General features: G+C 42.8%; 1 protein-coding gene across 7 annotated transcripts in view; it reads right to left on the bottom strand.

Annotated features, from left to right (window-relative positions):
• Positions 1-11,566, bottom strand: part of LOC124139927 (solute carrier family 22 member 4-like) — a 103,520-nt gene extending 91,954 nt beyond the window's left edge. For 6 of the 7 annotated variants that reach the window (XR_007222964.1, XR_007222969.1, XR_007222965.1 and 3 more), the window contains exon 1: positions 11,298-11,565. The gene's annotated coding sequence lies outside the window, so the exon portion shown is untranslated. Of the gene's footprint in view, positions 1-11,297 lie in introns of all 7 variants that reach the window. The other variant, XM_048402670.1, reaches the window with a different exon arrangement.
• Positions 11,567-12,048: the final 482 nt, after the last annotated feature.

The following is a 12,048-nucleotide window of genomic DNA, read 5'->3' as shown; positions in this document are numbered from 1 at the left end:
ATGGATGTCACGCAATCATTCACGATAAGGCTTGGTAAATAAAACATGCAGTAAGAAGCACTGGCCGAGCTCCACGAATACATTACTTAGTAATGTCCATGGAGATCTTTAGTTACAGCCGGCCTGGATATCGCACGAGGAGAAAGGCCGGTAATGTCCTCGCTGATTCATATGAGGCATTGTAGATTAATGTGCTTAATAATTCAGTTAGGAATCAACAGTGGCTAAACTGGCTTGTTTACATACATCTGTCCACGGTGTTGCGGATGTAGACTATCAATACAACCCCCTACCCCGAAACAAAACATTGCATATGAACAAGGACCGGCACCGCCAGTCACGTGTAATGGCTCTGCAAATCAAAATGTACATTATGCCACCATTATCAGTTTTTGTGTCGTAAAATAGAAATCAAGCCAACTGTGATAAATGGCCTAGTTTGCCAGACGTGCATAGGATATCGATAAAGCAAGAACTTGATCGTTTTAAAGTTATAATGTGCATCATTTAAGAACGTGATGTATTACGTGAATTGACTGGTCCCGCGGTCAATAAACGTTCTTTCCCGGTGAACTGTCTAACGGTCGTAGACTTTGAATATCTCTCCGGGGACACCCCGAGGAGCACATATCTGTTTTGCATATACCAGTGTATGCCATGAAGTTTACTTGACGTGCCTTCCTGTGCTGCCTCGTCATGATGACACACACAAGCGCTCGTGTCGATTTCGTGTTGTCAATAACAGCTGAAGACAAGTGTTTATGACTCAGTTTCGCACACTACTTGGCACAACCATGTTCTAAATCCTGCAAGTGTATGTCATTAACTTTACACATGGTTGTTGGAGTCAGTTACTGTATACACATGCTTAACCACACACAAAAAGGGTTAATTGAGTCTATTTATACACATTTTCAACAGCAAAAACTTTGAATAATAAGTTGCTGCCCGCAGGGAACCAGTTCGGCAGAAACTCAAAAGTACTCCTCATATTATATTTCGTACTCTTAGGAAAATAGGTTTCCCAGTGTTGACGATGAGTTCATCAAGATTCGCTTCTGTGTTTGAAGAAAATGGATGTTCTTGCTTTAAAAAAGGGCCGGAAACATGGAGTTGGCTGCCATCCACTAGGCTGATGTTGACAGCTATATTGTGTATACATGTACCTCCTTGTGCCATGTGGCGTCATGGGCGTCAGCAGCACTACACCACCCGTCAGCAGCACTACACGGAGCGCCAGCAGCAGCACTACATAGCGCGTCAGCAGCATAAGATGGGACGTCAGCAGCACTACATGGGGCGTCAGCAGCACTACATGGGGCGTCAGCAGCATAAGATGGGACGTCAGCAGCATAAGATGGGACGTCAGCAGCACTACATGGGGCGTCAGTAGGACTACACAGCCCGTCATCCATTTTGTTAAATAAAACTATTCTCTATGCGAATAGATATTGCACTCATTCGATATCCAGTTCTGTCGTCTCTCTAAGACAATAATGTTGATGTTTTTCCTCTACTACTTTGCCAAAATGTATGTCCATGATACATTACTAAAGTTTATTTGCAGGATGAACAACATGAATGATCTTATAATTTTTCATGTTAGAATGCACATGAACTATCCATTACAGAGGCACATTCTCTTAAAAGATATATCAAAGGAAGCAATTCCTCCAAATTTTGAAAAACTTCATTTGGGTGATGAGAAATTGTCATATGGTACCAGTATTAAATAATTCTTTTCAAAAGTACATTATAGCAACCAAACGGATCCTTCAATGATGTATTATACTTTATACACGTTTGAACTCGGACATTTTTATGTTCTGTTAGCCATTTTCCACAGATAATGCATTTATAAGTTTTATAAGATCGTCATGCCCTTATGGTAAATTCACTGCTATAAATGCCAATTGTTAAATATAAGTTCAATGTTACAATGTACATATTTGAAAATAAGATCACTACGCATCTCCATAATTACATGATCTGATATTCCGCATCACCATGATCACATGGTCTGATATACATCATCACCCAATCTGCCAACAGAGGGCGCTGGCAAAAGCGGGCTTGACGGAAATAGCCGAACGTGAGATTAATCATCCCCATGATCACATGATCTGATATATCCCATCCCCGTAATAGCCAATCACGCTCCTCCGTCAAGTAGCTGGTAGTAGATATCGCGCAGGGGGAAGGAGTCAAGTTGCCACACAATAGTTAACCGGTGGATCATTACAGGTGTTACTGCATGTTCATCTCACTAAATACTGACTTCTCTACACTTACTTGTACGTGATTATCGGAGCAATCAATTGCATCTTCCAGCTTGACTACATAATAAAACCTGTGTTGTGGAGTATACAACGTCATCCTCAGCAATTTCAACATACCTGCCCCTCTTTAGGACTCATATGTGTGAGTATGTACACATACCTTTGGGGAGTTACAGTATTGATAAACTTTCTGTTTTGTGTTAATAAGAGATTGATATGATTTGAGTTTTGATTTTCATAAATTGATAGAATTTTTTTGGCCATTCTTTTTGTATTAATGCATTCGAATAGCGGACCCTCTTTCAGAAATAGAGTTAATTTGGCGCTCCCTATTGTATCTCTTGTCTTTAGGAGATCTACTACAGATAGCGGATCTCGCTGTAATTCTTGTTTTAACTAAGCCCGATCTGGGACATGGTCTTGACATTCCAGTACCAACCATGTGAGCAATGGATTCTTTCTCTCTCTCTCTCTCTCTCTCTCTCTCTCTCTCTCTCTCTCTCTCTCTCTCTCTCTCTCTCTCTCTCTCTCTCCAACTAACACCCTTGTCAGCAAAATGCATCGACGATCGACTGATCGCTGTTTATGGTAAGACCTCTCCAACGTCTGCAACCAAGCGATGGGTAAAGGAAGTTTAACGTGGTTGCGAGAGTCTAGAAGATGACCCCCATCCTGGACGTCCCACCACTAGCACTGCCCATGGGACGGGTAACTCGAGTACTCGGCCACAGGACTACCCGGATCCGTTGTTAGTCACGTGATATATTGTTTCATGACAAAGATTCTTCATGACTATGAACACGTTCCTTCTGACTTATGTATGTTTGAACAAAGCTGGAACTTCAGTCAACTTCAGTGTACGCATGACTACGTCGTTGTATACGTGTCTCTAAATACATTTTGCCAAGGCTACTGTCAAACTAATCCAAATTGGACATTTTGTACCCATCTCTTGACACCAACAGCGGGTACCCAGGTAGGGTCGGGTAACAGGGGTGTGGGTACCTCGCAAGTAAATTTGGACTCGCCCCAGCCCCCACATGGTGCACTTTCTAGTGATGGAGCATATTGATTACCTGCCACACGGAACAGCAATGAACATTATGGTAAAATATTGCGGAATGTGCGCCAGTCTACTAAGAAGAAGCGCCGTGGCAAATCCAACCTGGAGTTTTCTACATCATGATTAGGACAATATGTGCACCAGTTCACGCCAGCCACGTTACAATGGCTGCCGTCAACAAATGCGGATTCGAAGTATTGCCTCATCCGCCCTATACACTGGACCTGGCATCAATTGACTATCTTCTATTTTGAAAATTGAAAAAGCACTTCTGTGACCAAAGAATTATGATAACGAACTTACTGCGGCTCTGGGGGGTTGCTTACGGGACCAAGATATGACAATCTACAGACGGGGCATAAATGACTGGCAGACCATATGGAAGTACATAAAACTGCAAAGGGACTTTGTTGAAATATAATTCCATCAACTCAATCTATGTTAGGCACACAAAAAAGATATTAGCTCTGCACAGAGTATCTCCAACCAATACAGTACCCAATACCCGCACCATGCGTAGCATATCGGTAGTACAATATGACGTTTGATGGGACATTTAGTAACCAAACCCTTCACACAGACGAAACGTTTATTTCAGTTCTCTGACTACAAAACACGTCTTCATTACAATCTAAACAACTACATACAACGTTGTAGCTTAAACAACATTTCATCCCAAAGAACGGAAGTACGCAAGTGTTTTAATTGAACACATACCTTATCATGCATTGAATCAACAGCATATTGATCCAATTCCAGTGAGTGAGATCACACGAAAGTCTCGTGCATATTAGATAAGGAAAATAGGTTTCAGGCAACACACAAGTAAAGACAAGCTAAACACCAAATGGTAGGGGGGTATCTGCAGTGAAATCATTTACTTGATATTTAGTAATAACCGGATTTACATAGAAAACCGTTTTTCCTTTAGCCTTAATACACTTATTCTACATTATAAAACCTTGAATGTCCTTGGGTTGACCTATGACGATAACCCCGCGTGCTGATGGTGACGTTCCCGTCCTCTCTCAGCCGTGGATATTCACGTGTCAGACTACGCGAGGAGGGAGTTCAGTTGTAGGTGGTGAGGTCAATATAGTCGACTTTCATATACAAAGTTTTATACTTTATATTTATGAAATGATGTTATACTATATGTCAGGAGTTAATCTCTCATCAAAGGACATAAGCTGTGGAGGGAAATGTAAGTAACTTGAGACACACAAGGTTTGAGACTTTCCTCAAAAGCTATAGTAAAAGAAAGCATGTCAACGTCTGTATGCAACAACAAAGTAGCAAATCCGGATTCTGAATATAATTTTATTTCGTCAGTTATAGCGTTGAATTCACGTAATCCCCTTCTGCATATGTAATGCACAGGCAACTCCCAACGAACTCCACAAAGATGGAGGATGTGTTATCAGTGAGTGTGCTTGCATGCTCTGCGACACAAGAACAGTTATACTGTCTGACTATACTCAGTCGTGTCTTCATTGCTGTTAGATATGGTCAAGGATTACGTTCATAAGTTATGTTTCAAACGTGTGGATCTTCCGCAAAAAACTTCAATGTAAGGTCCATTATGTCAAATGAACCTTGTCTGCATCAGCAGAACTCATCAGGAACTAATGCTCTCCGCGGTGTCGCCGTAATCCCTGAGCTTCACGAGTCGGGGAGTTTCAGCACACCGCGCAATCAAGCCTTTTCATCATGTAGCTGACTTACCATCCCTTTCATCATAGCCTCAAAGTCCGGCTGACCTGATGACGGGGGGGGGGGGGGGGGGGGGGGTGTGTTGGCGTCACTTAAAGGTGACATAAATAAGCTTAATTACGTCAAAACAAATTCCGTGACTATCCGAGCCTGACTAACCGTAAACTATAGTGGTAAAAAGAAGGTGCTCACAACACTTATAGCGGATCTCGCTGTAATTCTTGTTTTAACTAAGCCCGATCTGGGACATGGTCTTGACATTCCAGTACCAACCATGTGAGCAATGGATTCTTTCTCTCTCTCTCTCTCTCTCTCTCTCTCTCTCTCTCTCTCTCTCTCTCTCTCTCTCTCTCTCTCTCTCTCTCCAACTAACACCCTTGTCAGCAAAATGCATCGACGATCGACTGATCGCTGTTTATGGTAAGACCTCTCCAACGTCTGCAACCAAGCGATGGGTAACCCCGCGTGCTGATGGTGACGTTCCCGTCCTCTCTCAGCCGTGGATATTCACGTGTCAGACTACGCGAGGAGGGAGTTCAGTTGTAGGTGGTGAGGTCAATATAGTCGACTTTCATATACAAAGTTTTATACTTTATATTTATGAAATGATGTTATACTATATGTCAGGAGTTAATCTCTCATCAAAGGACATAAGCTGTGGAGGGAAATGTAAGTAACTTGAGACACACAAGGTTTGAGACTTTCCTCAAAAGCTATAGTAAAAGAAAGCATGTCAACGTCTGTATGCAACAACAAAGTAGCAAATCCGGATTCTGAATATAATTTTATTTCGTCAGTTATAGCGTTGAATTCACGTAATCCCCTTCTGCATATGTAATGCACAGGCAACTCCCAACGAACTCCACAAAGATGGAGGATGTGTTATCAGTGAGTGTGCTTGCATGCTCTGCGACACAAGAACAGTTATACTGTCTGACTATACTCAGTCGTGTCTTCATTGCTGTTAGATATGGTCAAGGATTACGTTCATAAGTTATGTTTCAAACGTGTGGATCTTCCGCAAAAAACTTCAATGTAAGGTCCATTATGTCAAATGAACCTTGTCTGCATCAGCAGAACTCATCAGGAACTAATGCTCTCCGCGGTGTCGCCGTAATCCCTGAGCTTCACGAGTCGGGGAGTTTCAGCACACCGCGCAATCAAGCCTTTTCATCATGTAGCTGACTTACCATCCCTTTCATCATAGCCTCAAAGTCCGGCTGACCTGATGACGGGGGGGGGGGGGGGGGGGGGGGGGGGGGGTGTTGGCGTCACTTAAAGGTGACATAAATAAGCTTAATTACGTCAAAACAAATTCCGTGACTATCCGAGCCTGACTAACCGTAAACTATAGTGGTAAAAAGAAGGTGCTCACAACACTTATATACATTATAAATCAGCTGACATAACTTGTCTGGGTCAAGAAACTGACTGACTCACAACCTCACAGCCCTGGTCGAAGGCGTAACATGGCCTGTAGTATTCGTTAGACGGCTCTAAGGACATGCATGTGGTACTTGGGACGTTATCTCCCCAGAAATAGCAACATGATTGTCAGTGGGATAGTTTGCGTCACGCTCGTGAACGGAATAGGGACACTACCAAGGACAGGTTTCACAACGCCTTTAGAAGGAGTCAGAAGGAGGGGTTCTATGTCCCATCAGCAGGAGGGTTGCACTATGTCCCATCAGTAGGAGGGGTTCTATGACCCATCATTAGAAGGGGTTCTATGTCCCATCAGCAGAAGGGGTTCTATGCCCCATCAGTAGAAGGGGTTCCATGTCCCATCAGGAGGAGGGATTCCATGTCCCATCAGTAGAAGGTTTTCTATGTCCCATCAGTAGAAGTTGTTCTATGTCCCATCAGTAGGAGGGGTTCCATGTCCCATCAGTTGGAGGGTGGCACTATGTCCCATCAGTAGGAGGGGTTCTATTTCCCATAAGTAGGAGGGGTTCCATGTCCCATCAGTAGAAGGTGTTGTATGCCCCATCAGTAGAAGGGGTTCTATGTCCCATCAGTAGGAGGGGTTCTATTTCCCATCAGAAGAAGTTGTTCTATGTCCCATCAGTAGAAGGGGTTCTTTGTCCCATCAGTAGGAGGGGTTCTTTGTCCCATCAGTAGAAGGGGTTCTTTGTCCCATCAGTAGGCGGGTAGCACTATCTCCCATCAGTAGGAGGGGTTCTATGTCCCATCAGTAGGAGGGGCTCCATGTCCCATCAGTAGGAGGGGTTCTATGTCCCATTAGTAGGCGGGTAGCACTATGTCCCATCAGTAGAAGGGGTTCTTTGTCCCATCAGTAGAAGGGGTTCTATGTCCCATTAGTAGAAGTTGTTCTATGTCCCATCAGTAGAAGGGGTTCTATGTCCCATCAGTAGAAGGGGTTCTATGTCCCATCAGTAGGAGGGGTTCCATGTCCTATCAGTAGAAGGTGTTCTATGTCCCATCAGTAGAAGGTGTTCTATGTCCCATCAGTAGGAGGGGTTCTATACCCCATCAGTAGGAGGTGTTCTATGGCCCATGATTAGAAGGTGTCCTATGTCCCATCAGTAGGAGGGTGGCACTATGTCCCATCAGTAGGAGGGGTTCTTTGTCCCATCAGTAGGAGGGGTTCTATGACCCATCATTAGAAGGGGTTCTATGTCCCATCAGCAGAAGGGGTTCTATGCCCCATCAGTAGAAGGGGTTCCATGTCCCATCAGGAGGAGGGATTCCATGTCCCATCAGTAGAAGGTTTTCTATGTCCCATCAGTAGAAGTTGTTCTATGTCCCATCAGTAGGAGGGGTTCCATGTCCCATCAGTTGGAGGGTGGCACTATGTCCCATCAGTAGGAGGGGTTCTATTTCCCATAAGTAGGAGGGGTTCCATGTCCCATCAGTAGAAGGTGTTGTATGCCCCATCAGTAGAAGGGGTTCTATGTCCCATCAGTAGGAGGGGTTCTATTTCCCATCAGAAGAAGTTGTTCTATGTCCCATCAGTAGAAGGGGTTCTTTGTCCCATCAGTAGGAGGGGTTCTTTGTCCCATCAGTAGAAGGGGTTCTATGTCCCATCAGTAGAAGTTGTTCTATGTCCCATCAGTAGAAGGGGTTCTATGTCCCATCAGTAGAAGGGGTTCTATGTCCCATCAGTAGGAGGGGTTCCATGTCCTATCAGTAGAAGGTGTTCTATGTCCCATCAGTAGAAGGTGTTCTATGTCCCATCAGTAGGAGGGGTTCTATACCCCATCAGTAGGAGGTGTTCTATGGCCCATGATTAGAAGGTGTCCTATGTCCCATCAGTAGGAGGGTGGCACTATGTCCCATCAGTAGGAGGGGTTCTTTGTCCCATCAGTAGGAGGGGTTCTATGTCCCATCAGTAGGAGGGTGGCACTATGTCCCATCAGTAGGAGGGGTTCCATGTCCCATGAGTAGGAGGGGTTCCATGTCCCATCAGTAGGAGGGATTCCATGTCCCATCAGTAGGAGGGATTCCATGTCCCATCAGTAGAAGGTTTTCTATGTCCCATCAGTAGAAGTTGTTCTATGTCCCATCAGTAGGAGGGGTTCCATGTCCCATCAGTAGGAGGGTGGCACTATGTCCCATCAGTAGGAGGGGTTCTATGTCCCATCAGTAGGAGGGTGGCACTATGTCCCATCAGTGGGAGGGGTTCCATGTCCCATCAGTAGGAGGGGTTCTATGTCCCATCAGTAGAAGTTGTTCTATGTCCCATCAGTAGGAGGGGTTCTATGTCCCATCAGTAGGAGGGGTTCTATGACCCATCATTAGAAGGTGTCCTATGTCCCATATCAGTAGGAGGGTGGCACTATGTCCGATCAGTAGGAGGGGTTCTATGTCCCATTGACTAATTGTCGGAATGTTTCATCGGTTGCAGGGACCTGCAAGAAATCACTTTCTTTGCCAATGAATACTAATCACAATCGTCCTACCTGTAACTTGAGGCGATGCTTCTTTACAGCAACGGCTTATATCGATTAGATAGAACTGACACATGTACCAGTAGTTCTACTAGGACACGGTCAAATCAAATTGAATTATGAGATTTCTTGACGTAGAAATATATGAGAAAAAATATTGATGAAATTATTTCCTGATTAAGGAAGCTCTTGAACCATATGATGAGGCAGATGAATGAGGCTGTGTCTTCTATCAGCGGTTGATCAGCGGTGGCAAAAAACCTTCTTTGATCTTTCATTTTCAGCACGGTACATTTTGGATTAATGCTAAATACATTTTGTGCAAGGATAAGTTAACAATAACTATAACTATCCTGCAGTGTAGTTGTCTTGTGTTGTGGCTATACAGCCACAGCTATACAGGCCATATGTAAGCCCACATACTGGACATCAACATGGAGGAGACAACATACTATCATCGACAACACACTGGATCATGAACATGGTGAATGAATGAACGGGAATGTGAACATATATTCAGGGAGGTGTAGGCAACACTACGTGGTGCAGTATCTGAGCCGAGCTACATGACGTCATGGAGGACACTATACAGCGTACAGTATCTAAACATAGGTGCATGGCTGTATCGAGGACAATGAAGTCTACAGTATCTAAACATGTAGACTGTAGGTGCATGGCTGTACAGAGGACAATGCCGTATACAGTATCTAAACATAGGTACATGGGTGTATAGAGGACACAACATTGTACATTATCTAAACATAGGTACATTGGTGTATAGAGGACACTACATTGTACAGTATCTAAACATAGGTACATGGGTGAATAGAGGTCACTACATTGTATAGTATCTAAACATAGGTACATGGGTGTATAGAGGACACTACATTTTACAGTATCTAAACTAAGGTACATGGGTGTATAGAGGACACTACATTGTACAGTATCTAAACATAGGTACATGGGTGTATAGAGGACACTACATTGTACAGTATCTAAACATAGGTACATGGGTGTATAGAGGACACTACAGTCTACAGTATCTAAACATAGGTACATGGGTGTATAGAGGACACTACATTGTACAGTATCTAAACATAGGTACATGGGTGTATAGAGGACACTACAGTCTACAGTATATAAACATAGGTACATGGGTGTATAGAGGACACTACAGTCTACAGTATCTAAACATGTAGACTGTATGTGCATGGCTGTACAGAGGATAATGTCGTATACAGTATATAAACATAGGTACATGGGTGTACAGAGGACACTACATTGTACAGTATCTAAACATAGGTACATGGGTGTATAGAGGACACTACAATGTACAGTGTCTAAACATAGGTACATGGGTGTATAGAGGACACTACAATGTACAGTATCTAAACATAGGTACATGGGTGTATAGAGGACACTACATTGTACAGTATCTAAACATAGGTACATGGGTGTATAGAGGACACTACATTGTACAGTATCTAAACATAGTTACATGGGTGTATAGAGGACACTACATTGTACAGTATCTTAACATAGGTACATGGGTGTATAGAGGACACTACATTGTACAGTATCTAAACATAGGTACATGGGTGTATAGAGGACACTACATTGTACAGTATCTAAACATAGGTACATGGGTGTATAGAGGACACTACATTGTACAGTATCTAAACATAGGTGCATGGGTGTATAGAGGACACTACATTGTACAGTATCAAAACATAGGTACATGGGTGTATAGAGGACACTACATTGTACAGTATCTAAACATCTGTGTGTGTGTGTGTGTGTGTGTATATATATATATATATATATATATATATATATATATATATATGGCGGTATAGAGAATGATGCAATACATGCGTCAGTAAAGAACACATAATACCGATTACTGCGGAGTGGGTGGGTGTTTTTAATTTGTGCGTGTAAACCTTGACCGCCATTTATTACACTTCTCCACATTCCACCACCTCCATGCCTGTGTGGATAGCCTAGAAGCGAGCTTGTAACATATCTGGAAGTATCAACCGGGGTATGACTACAGACAGATGCCTCTAATATTGGAAACGTTTTGGAAGACTTTTAAGTCCCCCTCAGAATAAGCTCCGTTTTATGTCACAGCTATTACTCTAATACTCTAATAACAAATCCTACCATCGAGGTATACATTGTATATCTATTTATAGTCTAAATATCATGTATGCAACTTCTGTACCTTCCTAATAAAACAGACATGGCTACAGTCACCGTAGCATTGGTAGCATATGAAATAGTGTATGCATGTTCATTCGCATAAACAATAAGTGAAACATCGCTTACCTTTACGATTTGTCCTGATCCAAAAATTAACGGCCAATTATGTCGGAACGTAAGGATAAAAGTTGGCGGTAACACGATTATCGTGCCTCGTGGTATTCCAAACGCCAGCAGCTTGGAAAACGTTGAGAGCGGAGTATGGTATCACACATCGATTGACTACATAGAACACAGTGAGAGCTAGTAGCTAACAACTCTCACTGGAAGTCCTGCTACAGCTACAAGAAGCATTCTGAGAGGAACTCACTGCGCATGTCTCCTGCTCACAGTCTGTGTTGGAAAAGCAGAACCTAACATATCACTAGAATCTACTTCATGTCTGTACGCTGTGTGATTGTAACACGTGTGTTGTTAGGGAGAATGCTGCACACTCACTGTGGTGTTATTGAAGGTTATTGAGACTTGATTTCATACTTTCATATATAAAGAACAATTGATACGTTGTTAATGCCACTTGATTTCATACTTTAATATTATAATAATAATCGATACTTTATGAATGAGACTTGATTTCGTACTTTAATATTTCATACTTTCATTCACTCGATGAATGGGCAAGAAGCAGCTCTGAAACGCCGTGACTAAAGAATACAAGAAGTTGTCATCAATAGAAAGTGCCATGTATTCATTCATTTATTCTTACAAATGACGAAAAACTGATACTTTATCAAAGATACTTGAAGAAGAGGAAAAACTTCAGAGACTCCGTCAAACAATTTTGAGGATTGTGCACAGTTTATCATTCTTGAGGGCA

This window comes from Haliotis rufescens, unplaced genomic scaffold (genome assembly GCF_023055435.1).
Source record: "Haliotis rufescens isolate VD_foot unplaced genomic scaffold, xgHalRufe1.0.p SCAF_28, whole genome shotgun sequence".
In the NCBI taxonomy this organism is placed as follows: Eukaryota; Metazoa; Mollusca; class Gastropoda; order Lepetellida; family Haliotidae; genus Haliotis; species Haliotis rufescens.
The sequence above is the reverse complement of the archived record's forward strand: the minus strand, read 5'-3'. Positions and strand labels throughout refer to the sequence as shown.